Source organism: Oryx dammah, unplaced genomic scaffold (assembly GCF_014754425.2).
Source record: "Oryx dammah isolate SB20612 unplaced genomic scaffold, SCBI_Odam_1.1 HiC_scaffold_29, whole genome shotgun sequence".
NCBI lineage: Eukaryota > Metazoa > Chordata > Mammalia > Artiodactyla > Bovidae > Oryx > Oryx dammah.
In genome coordinates this window covers 67019985-67034064 of record NW_024070213.1, presented here as the reverse complement: position 1 = coordinate 67034064, position 14080 = coordinate 67019985, and the positions used below count along the sequence as shown (strand labels likewise).

At 39.1% G+C, this 14080-nt stretch overlaps 1 pseudogene; it reads right to left on the bottom strand.

Moving 5' to 3' along the window:
- LOC120858065 overlaps nucleotides 1-13530 on the bottom strand; it is a 144686-nt pseudogene extending 131156 nt beyond the window's left edge.
- Between the last annotated feature and the right edge of the window lie 550 nt (nucleotides 13531-14080).

Below are 14080 nucleotides of genomic sequence, written 5' to 3'. Positions count from 1 at the left end.
CCTTTCATGGACTGAGATGAAGAAAGACAGAGGTAATTACTATGTTCAAAAGGCTTCTCGAGATAACTGAGATGGGGGTAAAAAGAAAAGGTAATGTAAGTTTCTGAACTGAAATGTGGAACTGGGACATTGTAATATGAACTCTGTTTTCAAATTTTGATGCAGAATGCATTCAGAATGAAAAGGAAAACAGACAAGCAAAAAGCAAGAAAGGTAGTGAGAAAACAGTAGAGGACTTAAAAGCTGTCTTTTCCTTTATAGAAAAAGAAAAGCGGTATTTTGTATTCTTGTGGAAATCTACGTATAACCTCTGTATGATGGAAAGAAGGAGAAACGAGCATCCATCTTTGATTGCATAATTGAGGTTTAAGCCTTATTTTCCTTTTTAAGCGGAAGGAGGCGGTTTTTCCGTAAGTTTAGAGGCTAAAAACAAGCTCCTAATTGCTTTTCACACAGGAAGCTGTTGGTGGAAATAATGGCTACCATTTATTAAATGCCTACTAGGTGCTGGGCACACTGTAGGCATTTTAAGTATGTCATTCCAGAATATCTCAATAATAAACATTTCTGAATTATTCTACAAAGTTCCAGTAGCTAATACTGATGAGCCTCGCTGCTGAAAAAAAGCACAATATTATATGTGTTCTGACACATACAAGCTCTAATTGATAATAAGTCTCTTCAGACTTGTTACCCTGCTACATTTTAGGATAACCCAAGTTAGTTGTGTTTGTTTTTTTTTTAAACTAAGTTGAGTTTAACTGTCATGTTTTACAAACTTTGGTAATTTCTGAAAATATCTTTCTATTGTTTTTATGAACAATAGAAAAACAATGAAAAAGAATTATGTACTAGGAAGAAAACATTGCTGAATATGACAGAAACCATTGATGGGTAGTATTCATGAAAACCAAGATTAATTAAAATTGATTCTGAGTTTCAAATTGAAAATTCACTAACAGGCATTTCTTATGTTTACCTAAAATAAATAGACTGCCAGTTAGTCCTTCTGCCAAAAAATGGTTTTAGTCAAGATCAGCAAAGAATTACAAATCCAGGTTTACAGCTATGACACTGCTCAGAGGGCTCAGTCGTGTCCGGCTCTTTGCAGCCCCATTGACTGTGCTCCGCCAGGTTCCTCTGCCCATGGAATTTTCCAGGCAAGAATTTGGGAGTGGGGTGCCACTTCCTACTCCAAGGGATCTTCTCGACCCTGCGATCAAACCGCATCTCTTGCATCTCCTGCATTGGCAGACAGACTCTTTGCCACCGTTCCACCTGTCACAGCCCTCTCCCTCAATGAAAAAACTCTTTTAAAGAGGGGGAAAGGAAGTTAGGAAGGCAATAGTAAACAAAGAATCCACTGGAGGAACTGAGAGTTCTGAAGTATAGTGCCTTTCCATTAGCTGAGTTGTGACAGCCTTTCATTAGCTGAACTCTTGCCAGGCAAGAAGTCTTTCCTTGGGCTCAGCTATTATCATAGAACACAAAAGCTTCACCTTCTGGCCTCCCAACTCTACTTTAATTGAGATTTTTTTACTTATTAATTTTTACATACATTTTTTCATAATTTAATAGAAATATCAAAGGCATCAAGTATAAGAGCATTCAAAATACATTTATATTCAAATTTACGGCACAGTTTTGTTTTCCAGGTGTATCAAATAAGGTGCTTTTCAACATATGGTTTCATCAGACTTGTATACTGAGGATATTTACACTAAATCTGGTAATCCCTAGGCGCCAAAATTAGGATACTAGGAAGTACTGGCCTGGGTCTGTGAACCTTTTCTCTCTATCTTTTTTTACACTAGAAAGTACTACTAAAGCCCTCTAATTTGATCTTTAAGTGAGACACTTATTGTTGCCATTCCCTCTTTGCCATAGTTGTTTATTTTTTCAACCTGTATTTAATACATATAATGTATGGTAAATACTATAGATTCAGAGAGAAAAAGAAACAGCCCCCTTTTTTCAACTGTCTTACATATAGGATCAGATAATTTTAACACAATGTGATGCGCTATAATTATGGATACAGTTATATAAAGGTGCTTTGGGAATATACAGAAAGAAGCTGTTAGCTGCTGAAAAGATGTGAGGGATAAAAAAAAAAATTTAGGAGTTAGCCATCGGGTGTCGGGGGAGGGAGAGAAGACAGGCTTGCTGCATTTCAGGCAAAAGCAAATAGCCTGTTCAGACAAGAAGGTGGGGTAAAAGGACATCCCATTCTGAAAGTGACAAGTAATAAGTCTGTAGCACAGAAAAGGTTAACCTGTGTCTGGAAAGGTAATCAGAACCAGATCATGAAGGCTTATGGTTTTTAACTAAATAGCCAACTGAAGAGTTTAAAATGGAAGGAAATAACATCACCAGGTGCTCTGTTCAGAAAGCTCCTTTTCACTGTTGTGTGAAAGATAGCTCCACGTGAAGAGTAGAGCTCTCACTTTCTCAGCAAGAAAACTGCTGAGAAGTCTGAGTATGACATAGTGAATCTGAGCAAAATTGGTAGCTCTGCAATAGTCAGGGGAAGATAAGCTTGGCAGGTATCTGGAAGGCAGATACAAAACAGGTTGACAGACTGATATGGGAAGATACCTCTCAGATCGCTAGATTAGGTAGGTGGATACTAATATTAATTGAGACCATAGTTTCAGGAGGAGGAAAAGCAGAGTCATGGTCATGAAATTCTGTTTGTGTATGTTTATTTTAAGATACCTGGAAGATACACAAGTAGAGAATTCCAAGTCAGATTAAAACCCTATAAACCCCCAGGCTTTGAAAAAATATATCTAGTGTCCTGGTTCCCTCAATTAAACTAAAAAACAATACAAAGGCTTACAAAAAATAAAAGGAAGGCCAAAAATGTTTTGCTTTTTCTAAAAATGATCGCTTTGTTACTTTAGTAAAACATTACCAAAAATGATTTTTAAAAATATATATTATACATATTTATTTATATAAATACCTTTATTTATATAATGTACTTATTTATGCAAATATATTCATATAAATGTATTTATTTATACACATATATTTATTTATTGAGCTTTATTTACTGGGAAGATGCAGGGTCAGTCTCTGGGTTGAGAAGATCCCCCTGGAGAGAGAAATGGCAACCCACTCCAGCATTCTTGCTTGCAAAATCCCATGGACAGAAGAGGCTGGCAAGCTACAGTCCATGGAGTTGCAAAGAGTCAGACACAAGTTAGTGACTAAACAGCAGGATTTATATATTACTTTTTTTTTTTGTCCCTGTTTGCCACATGACAGAAGCATGTGCACAGACAGACTGCATATTGTGTAATCCAGGCTGGGAAGTGATTAGCAGGCAGTGGTCAAGCCTACTTCTTTCTCAACAGTTTCCCATATGCTGAAAAATTTACAAATCTGCCTATGGCAGATGTCCTTGGGGTCTGACACTAACGTAAGCCCATGGAAACCAAGCAGAAGAAAGGGACAGTTCATACATATCTGAACAGAACCAGTTTATTACAGATCTGCCTATGGACAATGTACTTGGGATTTTACACTAACGTAAGCCCATAGAAACCAAACAGAAGAAAGGGCCAGTTCATCTGTATCTGAACAGAACCAGTTTATGAGGCTCATCCATGGCTGTGCTTGTTCTGTATCCATTTAGAGTCAAAGCACTTGGGCCACTCCTTATTTTTTAATTTGATATATTCCTTCACTTCCGTGTCTGCCTGTCCATTAAGTATAATAAACAGCACATATTTCTCATATGCCAGTATTTCTCAGATGGATTCTATCAGAATCTCCTGAATGGCTTGGTAAATGAGATTGTTGGGTACCACCCCCATAGGTTCTGATTCAATAGAGCTGGGATGGAGCCAGAGAATTTACTTTCCTAACAAGTTTATAGGGGATCCTTGTGGTTGCTGGTCTAGAATTTAATATGCCAGTTTTCCACAGTCAAAGCAATTAGAAGAAAATTGAGACCATAAATTAATTTTTAAATTCACTGAAGTAGACATAAGGGAAAAGTTAATAAGAGTAGGATATGTTCATTATGAAGGGATAACCAGGGTAATTGGGGTGGGTCATCTTGCTTTTCAATAAAACCTGACATTTGTTGTGACCGTCCACTTGGGTTTTGGAAAGCTGATCCTAAAAATATTTACAGACAAGCATAGAAAGCCTCTCTACTTTAACTGAAAATACAACTGATGACAAAGGGACAAAGCAACTAATTCTGCATTTCAAGACAGTCTAAATAGCTATTGCATATAGTGGCATAGAAAAAGACTGATCCTTTGAGGGAATAAAAAGTAATTTGAGTTTGCAGTTCTTACTTAAAAAGCTGTCTTTAGTTGCTTCACTTCTGAATTTTTGCCCTTCTCAGAGTAAAAGTTAACTTTTTCATTGAGTAAACAATCTTCATTGGCTATTTGACTCAGACTATTATTGCCTTGAAAAAATAATCCTAATAGCAAGAATTTTAAAATGGCGAACAGATCACATTTAAAAAGAGATGCTGTGCTTCCTTGGTGGCTCAGTGGTAAAGAATCTGCCTGCCAATGCAGGAGACACGGATTCAATCCCCGGTCCCAGAAGATTCCTGCATTCCATGAAGCAACTAAGCCTGTGTGCCACAACTATTGAGCCTGTGCTTCAGAGCCCAAGAGTGCAACTACTGAAGCCTGCTCACCCTACAGCCCATTCTCTGCAGCAAGAGAAGCCACTGCAACTATAGAGTAGCCTCTGATCACTGCAACTAGAGAAAAATCCAGGCAGCAACGTATACGCAATACAGCCAAAGATAAATAGCTAACTAAAAAAAAGGGGAGGACCCTAAAGGACTGCATGGGAAACAGATGGGGAAACAGTGGAAACAGGGTCAGACTTTATTTTGAGGGGCTCCAAAATCACTGCAGATGGTGACTGCTGCTGCTAAGTCATTTCAGTCGTGTCCGACCCTATGCGACCCCATGGTGACTGCAGCCATGAAATTAAAAGATGCTTACTCTTTGGAAGAAAAATTATGACCAACCTAGATAGCATATTCAAAAGCAGAGACATTACTTTGCTGACTAAGGTCCTTATAGTCAAGGCTATGGTTTTGCCAGTAGTCATGTATGGATGTGAGAGTTGGACTGTGAAGAAGGCTGAGTGCCAAAGAATTGATGCTTTTGAACTGTGATGTTGGAGAAGACTCTTGAGAGTCCCTTGGACTGCAAGGAGATCCAACCAGTCCATTCTGAAGGAGATCAGCCCTGGGATTTCTTTGGAGGGAACGATGCTGAAGCTGAAACTCCAGTACTTTGGCCACCTCATGCGAAGAGCTGACTCATAGGAAAAGACTCTGATGCTGGGAGGGATTGGGGGCAGGAGGAGAAGGGGACGACAGAGGATGAGATGGCTGGATGGCATCACCGACTCAATGGATCTGAGTCTGAGTGAACCCCGGGAGTTGGTGATGGACAGGGAGGCCTGGCGTGCTGCGATTCATGGGGTCACAAAGAGTCGGACACAACTGAGCGACTGAACTGAATTGAAAGGACTATATTCTCATGGTTAGGGTGAACCAGAAATAAACTTGTCCCCTCCTCCCTTGGGTATAGTGTTAATGGAGATAGATTATAGGCTCAGATGATAATAAATAGATTTTTAAAAGAGAGAGATGTTAACATAGCAAGGCTTGGAAACAGACTGGTAATTTTATAATTTTTTAGAAAATATTTCAGTATAATAGAATTTAGAATTTTCAAACAACTTTAGCATGACCTAGGCAGCTACCAATTTAGAAACAAGCTCTATCTAAAAAAATAGATAGTAATTTGTTTGGAATTTGGAACCATTTACAAATGGCATTATTGTACTTATAACAGTCTGAAGTTTCTAAGAAATTTAGAAATTTCTGAATCCATAGAAAATTAACAAAATCCTTAAGATTAACTGAAATATCAGGTCTTTATTTGGAAAAGGTAGGGAAAATATTTTGTAATGTAAACTTTATAGTTGATGGAATGTGAAAGTACACAATGGGACTGGGTCCTATTTTGTTACTAGCTATGTGGTTTTAGACAAGTCATTACATTCCCCAGCTTCTGTTTCCTCATTAGTAAGCCGGCAGTGTTAATAAGCAGCATTCGAAACAATGTTTAACTTGTAGGATAGAAGAGCATTGTCAACAACATATGTAAACTTTCCTTCTCTCACAGGGCAGGGTGCTGTCAGTACTGTAATGTAGATTACTTCTTTATTAACCATCCACTCTGTATCAGAAAAAATAATAGGAATTCCCATGCTTTCCACTTAAGTATCAAAATAATCCTATGCAGTATTTCTACTTTTCTTGTTGTAAGTAAAAATAATTAAAAAGAGGAAATGGTTTAAAATTTTAATATTAAAAACTAGTCCCTATATAAAAAATAGATTTAAATAGAACAGATAACCCTGGGCCAACATTAGTTATATCGTATTTATAACTACTTTCTCACTGATTCAAAGCTACCCCATGAGATTGGAATGATTATCTTTTCCATGTAATTTATAAATTATATATATGTTAAAAATAAATAATTTTATACAGACCTACTTTAAATACATATTAATTAAATGTTAAATTACTTAATTTTTATTTATTATATATTATATGATATATATTTTATATTTATAATATATATACTTTGTGTTTTATATTTGTAATAAACAATATGTTATATATTTATGTATATGCTATATTTATGTTATATTATTATAAATAATTATTTATACATTTAATATAATTATTATATATTAAGTAACTTCAGTCATCTGACCACTGGTTGATTAGTGTTCTGTTAGCACAGGATCAAAGTCAAATGGGAGAAAGAAATGAATAAAGTTTTGGATAGAGAGATTAATCATAAACTCAATAAGAGATCTTGGTTTTAAGGGGACTCCTTTTCAGTTTCACATATACAACATAGTGGATATTTTTTATAGATTATATGTATGTGTGTTTAAACTGTGGGTCATCAAAGGTACAGAGTGGACTTCCCAGGTGGCACTAGTGGTAAAGAACCCACCTGTCAATGCAGAAGACACAGGAGACTGGGTTTGATCCTTGGGTGGGGAAGATGCCCTGGAGGAGGGCACAGCAACCCACTTCAGTATTCTTGCCTGGAGAATCCCATGAACAGAGGAACCTGGTGGACTACAGTCTATAGGGTCTCAAAGAGTCGGACACTATGGGAGTAACTTAGCCCTAGCAGTACATTATATATTAAATATATGTTATATACTTATGTATAATATATTTATACTATATGATATATTTATATTATTTATTTATTGTAATATTTATTTTTATTAATAAAATATATTTATTTATTGTATACATATTTAAAATATATACTATATGTTTATATTATATATACATATTTCCATTTTATTTGGAAGTATTCTTATAATTGGCATATTTCACTGTCTAATCTACAGTAGGTCTTATGGGACCCAGAATTAAGTGAGCAGGATCCAGGTTTATACAATTCCCATATCAGTTTCAAAGCAGTGATTTCAGTAGGACAAGGTGGGCATGGGATAGAACAGTCTATAGAAAGTGGCCAATGGGAAAGTAAGAGGAAAAGTCAGATGTAATCCATTGATTGAATGTACTAGTGATTCTGAAATTAGGTGTTTGTAATCTAGAGAACATCTGTACTGATGGATGTAAAATTTGCTGAGATGCTGTAACTCTGTATTCAAAAATTAGCTATAAATCTCCTGGTTCATAAGGAAATTGTTATTTATAAATAAAAGTCGGTTTTTTGTTTTTTGTTTTTTACTGTGGAGAAATAAAATCCTTCTTACTAGTCAAAGGTTTCTGGCCAGTACATTACTACATGTGAAACCAGAATCTAAAGTATTTCTGAAGCAAAAGCAAGTTAATGTTAACTATTTTAATATTATATCCTGATTGATATACATCAGGTTACCAGTTTGCTGTGAAGCAGAAACCCACATGCCTTGATATTACCATTATTATTACTATTATTATTATTAGCTACATTAGGCAGCTTGCAGGATCTTAGTTCCCCAACCAGGGATCATATTCATGGTCCCTACAGTAGAATTGTGGAGTTCTAATCACTGGACCTCCAGGGAATTCCCATCCATATTATTACCAATCTGGATATTGACTGAAGTTAGCTAAGAATTATCTTATCAAATACCAGAGGTTAAGGAAGTTCTGCTTACAGATAACACTGATCTTAAGGGATAACTTGAGAAAGAACTTTAAGAAAACAGAGGGTATAAATGTAATAGTTTTGGCCATTCAAAAAAGTTACATTCTTCTCCAGAATGGATTAAAAAAAAAAAAAGAATTAAGTTACTGGGAATTCTCTGATAGTCCAGTGCTTAGGACACCATGCTTCCACTGCAGGGGCATAGGTTCAGTCTCTGGTTCGGGAACTAAGATCCCCATACACCGTGGCACAGCCGAAAAAAGAAAAAAAGAATTAATTTACCAACTGAGCCGTTTAACTTGCTAGGCATTAGGCTAAGTGCTGGAAATACAAAGATGAGTAAGAATGTTTTTACCCTATAGGATTTCACTGTCTAATGAGAAGACATGGATAAACTGCCAGATACAATTCGAGGAGGTATGTACCTGCTGCTGTTGAGAGGGCTGAGTCCTGGAATGGCATTATTCATCCTTCTTGGAGAAGGGATAGGCTACCCACTCCAGTCTTCTTGGGCTTCCCTTGTGGCTCATCTGGTAAAGAATCCACCTGCAATGTGTGAGACCTGGGTTTGATCCCTGAGTTGGAAAGATCCTCTTGAGAAGGAAAAGGCTACTCACTCCAGTATTCCTGGCCTAGAGAATTCCATGGACCGTATAGTCCATGGGGTCGCAGAGAATCGGACGAGACTGGGAGACTTTCACTTTCATCCTTCTTGTGGCCTGTCTTGCAAATGAGCTTTCTACTTGAAACTCAAATCTCTTTATTTTTAAAATTTCTGTTCCTATGTACGCTTCACCCAGTTTTCCCCTAATGTTGACGTCGAAACTAAGAAATTAAGGTTCATATACCGTTGTAGCAGGTTGCGCTCCTTATATCCCCAGTCTAACAGTTCCTCAGGTTTGCCTTGACTTACAGAAATTGGACACTTAAAAAACAATTTTATATTAAAGATTACACTCCATTTACATATAGTATTACTCGTGTGGCTCAGATGGTAAAAAGTCCACCTGCAGTGCAGGAGACCTGGGTTCAATCCCTGGGTCAGAAAGATCCTCTGGAGAAGGGAATGGCAACCCACTCCAGTATTCCTGCGTGGGAAATCCCATGGACGGAGGAACCAGGCAGGCTGCAGTCCATGGGGCTGCAAAGAGTCAGACATGACTGAGCAACTATCACACACACACACATTACAAAATATTGACTTTATTCCACATGTTTTCAAATACATCCTTGTAGCCTATTTTATACCCTTTGTACCTTCCACCTCGACACTTTGAAGATATCTGGTCAGGTATTTTTGTAGAAGACCTTTGGCTTGGGTTTAACTCATGTTTTCTCATGACTATACAGAGGTTAAGGATTTGGGAAGACTACCATGAAGTGATGTGTTAGTTTCATCGTGAAATGTCAGCAGGTACAGGATGGGCTTTCCTGGTGGCTCAGAGGTTAAAGCGTCTGCCTCCAGTGCAGGAAACCGGGTTTGATCCCTGAGTCGGGAAGATCCCCTGGAGAAGGAAATGGTAACCCACTCCAGTATTCTTGCCTGGAGAATCCCATGGAAGAGGAGCCTAGGAGAATCGTCTACGGTCCACGGGGTCACAAAGAGTCGGACACGACTGAGCGACTTCACTTCTTCACAGGATGTTAACCGTGGTCACTTGTTTTAGGTGATGACTGCCAGGTTTTTTTTTCTTTTTTTTTCATTGCAAGTCATTGCTTTTCCTTTTGTAATTAATTAATATCTAGGGTTGGGGGGTTTCCTTGATGTTTTGACTGAAGACATCATCCAGACCTTTTTTGTTTTCTCTTGAAAATAGTCTTGTTGCTAGCAAAGAGTCATTGAATAGTCAAAAATATAATATCATTGGCCTAGAAATGAGATTATGTTTACACAAAGAACATCCAAATATAAGGTCTATGTATCTATCCTGCAAATGAATATTCTACTAAAGGCTTCAAACTCATAATTTTCAGGGAAAAAGAGAATAACAAGAGAGATAAATGAAGGATACTTTTTGATGAGTGGAGCATACACACAGGGTATAACAAACCCATTGATTACTATGCCATTTGATGTAGGGAATAAATAACTACGTCTAAAGCTGGAAGCACAAATACTACCAAATTTGCATCTGTAATAGGTATGAAAGGTACTTTTTCAGGGGCTTCCCTAAAAGCGATGACTACTCCCATCTTAATGACAATTTATTGCTTAGTTAAAGCACTGATCTTCATGAGTGACATAACTGGAGAGTAAATTACATGGGAAATATTTCTCTGAAAAACCCTAGGATGGGACACTGATCTTAGAGGTGGGTATAAAGATAAGATAGTTGATTAATTAGTTGGCTGTGAGCACATACCAAAGAAATTCAAAGGAGAACAGGCATAGGATTCCTGTTTTGCCCGTGGTTAGCAGAACAAAGTTTGCTGTGCATAAAGATATGACAGAACTTTGCCATGACAGATAATAACCAGATTACAGAGAAACATAAAATAATCTTACAAAATGCTGGTTCACAAATATGGCTAATATTACCAAATTTAATTATGATAAATATCCTACTTGACAAAAAAGCCTACAGAAAATATTAACAGTGGTCATCCCCTAGGGAAATGATTTGGTCTTTTACTTTTTTTGTTTACAGTTCTGTACTATTGGACTTTATTTATTGACCATGATTGGGTACTACTTTTAAATTGAAAAATAAATCCTTTTTCTAGTAAATACCTATGGCAGAAACTGAAGAGGAACTAAAAAGCCTATTGATGAAAGTGAAAGAGGAGAGTGAAAAAGTTGGCTTAAAGCTCAACATTCAGAAAACAAAGATCATGGCATCTGGTCCCATCACTTCATGAGAAATAGATGGGGAAACAGTGGAAATAGTGTCAGACTTTATTTTTGTGGGCTCCAAAATCACTGCAGATGGTGATTGCAGCCATGAAATTAAAAGATGCTTACTCCTTGGAAGGAAAGTTATGACCAACCTAGATAGCATATTCAAAAGCAGAGACATTACTTTGCCGACTAAGGTCTGTCTAGTCAAGGCTATGGTTTTTCCAGTGGTCATGTATGGATGTGAGAGTTGGACTGTGTAGAAGGCTGAGAGCCAAAGAATTGATGCTTTTGAACTGTGGTGTTGGAGAAGACTCTTGAGAGTCCCTTGGACTGCAAGGAGATCCAACCAGTCCATTCGGAAGGAGATCAGCCCTGCGATTTCTTTGGAAGGAATGATGCTGAAGCTGAAACTCCAGTACTTTGGCCACCTCATGCGAAGAGTTGACCTATTGGAAAAGACTCTGATGCTGGGAGGGATTGGGGGCAGGAGAAGAAGGGGACGACCGAAGATGAGATGTCTGGATGGCATCACTGTCTCGATGGACATGAGTCTGAGTGAACTCCGGGAGTTGGTGATGGACAGGGAGGCGTGGCGTGCTGCGATTCATGGGGTTGCAGAGTCGGACACAACTGAGCGACTGAACTGAACTGAACTGAACTGAACTGAAGTAAAGCCTTAGGTAAAGTAAAGCCTTTAGTAGAGTTTTGCCCTAAGGTGAAATGAAGGGAAGAAAATAGTAAATTCATCTCAATAGAGATCTGTTACTGAAGTATCTATGTTGTAGCTGCTCCTTAGTTGCTCAGTCATGTCTGACTCTTTGCGACCAGTGGTGTGCAGCCTGCCAGGCTCCTCTGTCCATGGAATTTTCCAAGTGAGAATACTGAAGTGTGTTGTCATTTCCTTCTCCAAGGGATCTTTCCAGCCAAGGGATCAAACCTGCATCTCCTGTTTGGCAGATGGATTCTTTACCACTGAGCCACCCGGGAAGCAGGAACTATCCATAGAGGGTTGTTAAAAGGTCATTGTTCTACAAGAACTTGACAAGGAAATTCTAAGTTTCTATAACTCAGTGGATGCTGGAGCAGGTATTAATGGTTGGGTGTTTAATCACTACATTGATATTTCTCATTTAGAAGCAGTTTACAATGAACAAAGCAAAGATTGAGAAGACTTTGTGGGGAGGGGATGGTTCTTTAGCTTTTGCATCTTTTTCAGTTCTGCTCCCAATTTTAAAATTAGGGAAAGGGGGCCAAGATAAAAAACTACATTTCTGTTCTGAAAGTCACCCAATCGTGTCTGACTCTCTGGGACCCCATGGACTATACCGTTCATGGAATTCTCCAGGCCAGAATACTGGAGTGGGTAGCCTGTCCCTTCTCCAGTGGATCTTCCTGGCCCAGGAATTAAACTGGGGTCTCCTACATTGCAGGGGAATTCTTTACCAGTTGAGCTACCTCTGAGAAAAGAATTAAAAAATTCATTGACAGGCGTGATATTCACTGAAAGGTTGAATATTGTTTTTTACATAATCATTTGGTATATAGTAAACGGAAGTAGTACCTATTCATGAAAGAGCCAAAGGAGAAATTGCCTTAAAAAGTATAGATACTGAATAAAGGGAATCAGTGAAGTTTACTCAGTCCTCCCCTAAAAGCCAGGATGCTAATTCCTGTTCAAAGAACTTTCTTACCCTCCAAAACCTGGGCTGCTCTTTCCCCAGCCCCCACTTACTGAGAAAAGGCCTGTATTCCTTCCCAATTTCCAAGTGAGACTTTCAGTGTGTACCTCCACAAGTAACACAGAATCTTGGCAAATTACATGGTAGGTAAACATAGGAACAGGAAACAGAATAAGTAAACATGAACAGGACACAGCTCTCTTGCAAAAAAAAAAAAAAAAAGACAAGCCAACATTTAACAAACATTACCGCCTGATGAAGCACATTTATCGATTCTTCACAAACATTTTATTTTAATACAAGATTACCACACAATGTTATGGTTCCAGACATTTATTCATTTTTACTTTGGCATTTGAGTTGCTTTGTTTTTTAAAAAATTCCTTCCATTTTAATGTGCCCTTAGATAATTTTATAACAATGTTTTGAATAAAGAAAAGGCTGCATTAAGTGTATCAATAGTAAACAGAGTCAGCTTTGAAAAGATGCTCCGGTTTTGTTGGTATGTTGAAGGAAAATGTGCTTGTATAAACCTATTACACAATTAATTAATAAGTAAAATAGTGCTTGCTTCTGATTTCTTAGAGCTCTTTTGTTTTCTTGGCCATCAACCTTATTCTGGTTTGAAACAGGGTCTGCTCCGCAGATAATGATGCGTGTGGTGGTACCGAAAGAAAAAGAAAAGTAATTCTAGAAATGCCTCGGAAAAAAACTTTTAATGATTTTTGTGCAACCACTGAGGGTTGTTGCTTTTTGCGCCGAAGTCTCTCACACCAGGTGCTCCTCTTTTCCACTCCAGTACCTGGAGCAGCCCCATCGGGTTCTACGTGTCTACCTTTTCCCCTCCAGCGTCCGAAGTTTCCCTTTTTGAAAGCGTATGCAACCTTCCTCCGCGAGAGGATTCCTCAACTGGCTTTCCCCGGCGGCCCGGCTCCACGTGACCTCCCCTGACACCTGTGCAGCCACCGGCTCACAGCGCCCCCCATCCCCTCCGCCAGGTACCGACGGGGCCTGGCGCTCCCTCCCACAGGAGGTCACGGTCCGGGTGCGAGTCTCGCTCGGGCCGGGAGGGGAGGGGCTGAGCCACGGCCCCGGCAGCCGCTGGAGCCCTTGCAACGGGATTATCACATGACTCGACGGCGGCGGTAGCCGTGGCAGCAGCCGCGCCGGCTCCGCGGGCTCGCTGGGTGGGCTCAGTTCCGCTCACGCAGGAGTCGAGCGCTGCGGGCAGGGAACGGACCTGCTGCAAGCTGCAGCCGCGCAGACGCTCCCGGAGCGCTCGGCGTCTCCCCCGGCTGGGCCGGGGGCCCGCTCCATGCCTCTCGGTTGCGGAAGTGTAGCGGGGGGAGGCGGCGGCGGCACGGAGC